This window comes from Scomber japonicus, chromosome 22, assembly GCF_027409825.1.
Source record: "Scomber japonicus isolate fScoJap1 chromosome 22, fScoJap1.pri, whole genome shotgun sequence".
Lineage (NCBI taxonomy): Eukaryota > Metazoa > Chordata > Actinopteri > Scombriformes > Scombridae > Scomber > Scomber japonicus.
In genome coordinates this window covers 24,057,177-24,063,779 of record NC_070599.1, presented here as the reverse complement: position 1 = coordinate 24,063,779, position 6,603 = coordinate 24,057,177, and positions in this window count along the sequence as shown.

Sequence of the window (6,603 nt, the reverse complement as noted above, 5' to 3'; positions counted from 1 at the left end):
ATATACAGTTAGCTAGTTTAGTCCCGTGGTTCCCAACCTAGGAGTCATTTCATACTCAGCCCTGTCGGCTCGTAGCCTCTTTATGTCATTCATGTCATCGTCGCCTGTTTTCCTCGTCTAACCGTGTCTCTCCTGTTCCCTGCGGTCCCATCTGCTCTGGCTCCCGTCCCCGTCTCCTGTTCCCCACAGACAGTTCCGTCTGCTCCGTCTCCAGTCCCACTTCCCATTGTCGGCCCTGTTTCCCAGCCCCCCCACCCCCCCACCCTCCATACCCTTCTTCTACTCTACTTCCGCCCAATCGGATCCTACCTCCGGACCCGGTTCCCAACTTCCAACCAGCAGGTTCCCAGTTTACCAGTCCAAGTTTCCCCAGGCCTGTGGTCCCTTCTCCTCACCTTAAAATAACTACCCTGTCTCCTCGCCTGTTTCTGCATGTGGGATCACCTGCTCCACCCCATGTAACCATTACACATACTGGATGCGTGTGTGTGGGTCTGTTATAAGCTACTTTTGGGGAAAAATTTCAAACTTAAGACCAGTTCATTGGGGGCAAAAGCTGTGTCCCCAACTGGTAAAACACTGATTTTTTTTGGAGAAGGTTGGAGGTTGTCAGTGGTTAAAGTTTTTGTGTTCAGAAAATGAATCCATGTAAAGTTCTCAAAAGAGCAAATCTATGCAAGGTCCCCAAAAGTCCCCTAGGACAGCATGTGTGTGGATATGAAAATATATTTAATTCCTTGATTTCTGTTTATTTTTCATATGTAAACAATGTAAATATATAAAAGTATAGAAGTACAAATGTGTGTGTGTGCGTGTGTGTGTGTGTGTGTGTGTGTGTGTGTGTGTGTGTGTGTGTGTGTGTGTGTGTGTGTGTGTGTGTGTGTGTGTGTGTGTGTGTGTGTGTGTGTTACCTGTAGAAATAAGAGCAACCTGTGGTCTGATTTCTGCTGAGGTTGGTTTGGGTTCCTGAAGGACAAACACACACAAAAGAAGTCTTTATTATTCTGCAAAAGGATTCATGAAACAAATCTCCCCCTCTTCTTTTTCTTCTTATGTTCACTGAAAAGTCCACTAATGATGAGTCCCTGTGGAAGTTATTATTGTTAAACTTCTCTGTGACTACAGATAATGTGTTTGTATAGTCAATTCGCTTCAGTAGAATCTTTTCTTTTTTTTGTATTCTGGGTCTGGTGACAGCATGAATCCATAATACAGACAAAAAAACATCACACTGAAATGCAATCATTAGAAAGCCATAATAATAATAATAAGGCAGTATTAAAAACACTGCACTACACAAATTCACCTAAAAGTGCTAATTTAGTAATAAAACTGTTTTTGACGTTAACATGTAAGATTCAAACCACGTGTGACTGCAGAGTTGGTTTCTATCACGTTAATGCTGCATCTGGTCACTGTGACCTGTGATGTCATCTCACCAGTAAAACCAGCAGGCAATTTCAAATCATCCCCACAGGGCTGATGGAGACGCGAACAAAGGGAAACAAGCTACAAATGGTGAGCTCAGACCCTTAAATGGTAGATGAGATAAGATAACATCATCGGTCACAGGTCACAGCGGCCAATGGCAGAGCTCAGGTGGAGGCGTTGGACCTAAAGGGCATCTGGGAGTTTGAGTTCAATGGTTTCCTTTGTTTTTCTGAACAAAGAGCATTCTTGTTCCCTTCAATGTCTCCAACCATTAGGCCAAAGTTAAGAGTAAGACTCAACTTAAGCTTTGCTCAAATAACAAGCAATTACTAGCTTATATCTGTTATTTTTGGACCGACACATTTCAGTGAAAAAGGACAAATAAGCACATCTTATGTTTTCTATTGATCTCTCATTGAAAAAGTCTTTACTGAGGTTAGACTTACATGTGTTTCTCTCACTCTTTATCAATTAACACCAACATTTTTAATGTTAGACTCAGAACTAGTCGTCGGAAGGTCGGAAGAACCTCACCAGCACCGACCTCAAAATCCGTAGATGGAAGCCCTATGCATCAAAAATGTAAAAATTGTAGTAATATTCTGTTTATTAGCACTTCTCTTGTATTTGTGTCTCATTAAATCAGTCGTGGATCTGTGGACATGTTGCTATGGTGATCGTATGAACAAACGAGCAGCGAAATGGGTTTTTATCAACTGGTATTGCTACCAATGGTTACCAATGGCTACCAATGGCTAGAACTGATTTTTCTGATTTCTTGAATTGGAACACATCAATCTCTGGTGTGACCTCATTCCTGGCTCTGACTTCCCAATTTCTGAGGTAAATGAAACGCAACATACCACCTGACATACACATACAGTCTTATCCACCATTACAGGTCTGACACCGCCATTTTTTACCTTGTTTCCCAACATCACGAACCAAGATTAATCCTGTGTTCTTTGTGTTTATTATATTTAAATTGTATTAGCTGTAGAGTTACTGCTCTTGTAGGATATAGTATAATAAACCCTGTCATATTATAACAAGAAACAAATTGTCTTCATTGTGGGGCTACAAACTTAACTGCAACAAGGTTCTAGATGAATTTAGGGACTAATCATATCAATCAGATTTCATTCATTAATTTTGACACTTTATAAACTAAATATTAACTGGATTACCAAAATGTAGGGTGACTTCACTATGACGATGAATCAGTGAAGTGTTTCAAGGGTGGTGCCCTAGAGGTGGATTTAATGTTACTTAGGTCCTGTTCTAATGAATTATTGAATATTTCTGTTACCCAAATGTAATATGCGTAACCCTGTGACCCCTACATGGGTTTAAATGACAATTGAGCTCTTCTCTTTACAGCACGACGCCACTCCTTGTTATACCTGCACTCATTACAGATTCAGTGGGATCAGTGTCTCAGTGTTGAACCTTTCCACTCTGACTGACAGTGTCATCTTTCATTACTGCATTTTACACTGAGATTTGCAAGGTGACACATCAATGATTGACATGACGCTAACTCAGTATACAGTGTGATTAAAAATAAATAAATAAATAAACACTCCCATGAGACATTTATCAACATTCAAAGATCTACGCCCCCTCATGCAAAACAGGAGCTGGAAAGCTTTCTAACTCAGTGTCTCTGTATTTATATCTAAACACTGTGTTGGTGCCTCAGTACATGCAGCTACTCACAATATATGTCTGTGTGTACATGTGTGTGTGTGTGTGTGTGTGTGTGTGTGTGTGTGTGTGTGTGTGTGTGTGTGTGTGTGTGTGTGTGTGTGTGTGTGTCTGTTTGAAGTATATTACCATATGGAGGTTCCTGGGCGCTCAAAAGGGGGGAGGAGCGAGGTGGGTCTACATTCACCTTCAGCACAGGACTATAGGAAATACAAATACATGCACACACAGATGCAGGTGAGCACACATTAAAAGTCAAAACACAGCATGTTTACAGTTCATCCAGACACCCGTGTGTTTTGTATAGGCTGCAGGCTGAGGGTTTGACCAACCAGTGAGTAGTTTCTAAACAAACAAAGCTCTTTAAAATGAGGGACCATGTCATTGACTCATCAGGTCTACAGTACAGAAGAATAAGATATATCAGGCTTTGGATACACACATAATACTTGTTAGTAGATCAGTTAATTGCTGCTATTGATCTAAATATGAGAATTACTGACAATAAGAAACATATCGAACACTGCCAGTGTTATCCTTGGAAGCTGGAATTTGACATTTGATACAACGCTTGAGTCAAATCTTTAACAATCATCACAACTCTCTCAACCACGTACAAAGAACAGGAAACCACAATGACTGAGCTTCTTCTCAGCTGAAATCAAGAGTGTGTTTTCATAAACTGTTACAGTAACTTTGACTAAAAACATTACTGAAAGACAAAGATGGTTGAGATTTACACATCATTGACTATTTGACTTCCATGATGGAGACACAGCTTGCTGCTAACACTCTGGAGATGAAACTGTAGAGCCCCATAAAGGTCACATTAACCCCTTCAAATCACTGATGACTGCCAGGAAATGTTCTGTTACCTGCTTCGGATGGGTGGAGTTGTCCTCTCCACCAGCTGACTGTTGGCTTTACTGACTCTCTCTGCGGACAGACAGTTAATCTGGTGTTAAAAGAGCACCAACACATCAACTGACAACAATCAAACTGGGAGTCCAACATAAGAACATAAATCTGTTTGTTTTTTTGTTGTTGTTTTGATGTAGGGTTTAGAGCCGAAAGTCTTGGTTCAATGCCAAGTTCGCATCTTCAAAACTCTTCACACAGTCAACACTACAGTACACAAAAGTCATGTATGAACCCTGATTTTGGCATCATGGGTTGGTACATATTTGGTATAGAGTAAAAACAAAGGAAAGGTAGAAAATTGTGGTTTGGTTCTTTATTTTTGTGCCCCAATAGAAACTATTACTGAAACAGGAAAATGAAAAACGAGCTTTCTGTTTCCTGTAATGAGTCACCTGCTGACAGCTTTTTACGGTCTAACTGTAGATAAAGGGCAACCAGGGTTACTCTAGCTGTGCTGGCCAGCATACATCCATGAGCATGCTACATGTTATTATGGATCCCACTGCTTTTCTTGGCAAGACCTTTCCTCCTCTGCCTCTGATGGGCTTACCCTGATAGTCTTACCCTAACCAATCTCACTCCTCATGCCTAAACCTAACCAACCCAACAAATGAAGGCAACCAGTGCTATCCAGATTATAACTGTGTGAGTATGTTCAGCCATTTGAAAGTATAAACAATAAACACAACATTACATAACCACATTATTGGTTTTTATAGACTCTGGCTCAGCGACTGTCCAGGTTTCTAACATACTTTCATTTCCAACTGGAGGTGTGACAGGTTTTGGAAATTTAAAAAAAATACTCCATGTTGGTAAAGCTGCCGTGAGTAGCTGTCGCGGCTGCTTCAAAATATTCACAACACCCGGAAGCCTGGCTGTCCCACACATTTATGAGTCACGCAGACCAGTATCCGGACACACTCTGGAAAATATCTTACTTCAACTGTTTATTTTAGGAGGGCATTTAAAAGTCTTGGTCATCCCAATTCCAAGGGTAATTTTACATTTTTTGGGGGGGCATTTTGCTCCAAGCCACCATTAATTTATGATCCTGAAATGCTTTCCTTGTTTTATTGAAGTTTCAGTGGGACTTTTTTCCTTCATCTGGACAGAGAGCATCAAAATCTCCTCAATCCCATCAGAAAATCACACACAGATTATCCTCATATGTCCTGAAACCAAAGAGAAAACAAACCTCTCTCTGTTTTGGTAAAAAAATAAATTAAAAGTTTCTTAATCCATAGTGTGAACATGTGTATGTGTGTGTGTTACCTGAGAGCTGATGCAACAGCGTGGACGCCAGGTTCACTGACATGTCCTGCCACAGCACTGCTCGGAGGCACTGGTCCGCCATCTTGGCTCCAGAGGTGAACTGGTCTTCCATCTTGGCTCCAAAGAAAAGCTGCTCCTCTATCTTGGCTCCAGATAAAAGCTGGTCTGGCATCTTAGCTTCAGACATGCCGCGATCCTCCATTTTCATTCTAAACTGACAATTTGTGGCTCCAGATACAACGCTGTCAGCTGTTTTGGAGCCAGGCTGGCAGCTTCCAGTATAAAATTCATCTTCTATTTTAAGGCCAAGGAGACACTGCTCCGCCATTTTGGCTCCAGGGTGTAGCTGCTCTGCCATCTTGATGCCACTAAGACCTTGCTCTTCAGTTTTAATGGTGAAGAGATGTTGGCTCGCCATCTTTGGGGTAGATGGGGTCATCCCCTCTGTGATCGGTCGATCACGGACGAGATCGGAGACCACCATTGTGTCGACTTCCATTGGCTCTTCCTCCTCTTTGACCCTCATGACATGGCTGTTCACTTCCTGACTCTCTGTGATTGGTGGGAAATCTGTCAGTGTGAGTTCACCTGCTATCAGACATGTTATATAAATTAGAGCCTGGCTGATATTAGCTCATTAGATTTCAAATCAGTAGATATGTCAGCCACTAAATGACAAGAAACTGAAGGAACTGGGTTCAAATTTCACCCAGTTTGGATCAATAAAGCAACAACATGATGCTAGGTTAGTGTAACCCAGAGAGCCACTGAAGACAAAATGTTTGGAGCCAGTTTTAATGTTATTTCTGATTTTCCTGTTGGGTTATTTACTCAAAACAAAGCTTGTTAAAGTCTATTCCATTCTTTTTAAACATATGCACAAAGATGGACGTAAAGTAAACACACCTGCCAGTTTCCTCAGCAGGTCCGAGGCCATTGTGTCCGTGGTGGCGTTGCCGTCCGGTGTGTGCGTGAGGGAGGGCGGTTCAGGACTCGCTCCAGGGCCGTCCGGTGACAGGGCGAGGCCCGGCTCGTCCTGCTGACCCCCACGAACCTCCAGCAAGGCCTCGCGCCTCTGTGGCTCCGCCTCAGCTCGGCTCCCAGGATGCATCTGGGCCTTCTGGGTGGCCTCTGAAGAGAGAAGAAGAAGAAGAATCGAGCTGCCTGAGTGTGATTTGATTCATGTTACCAGTAAATAGATTACATGAGAGTTCATGCTACAGTCTGATAACTGCACTCAACTCTACATGAGAACAAAGGTTTGTACAA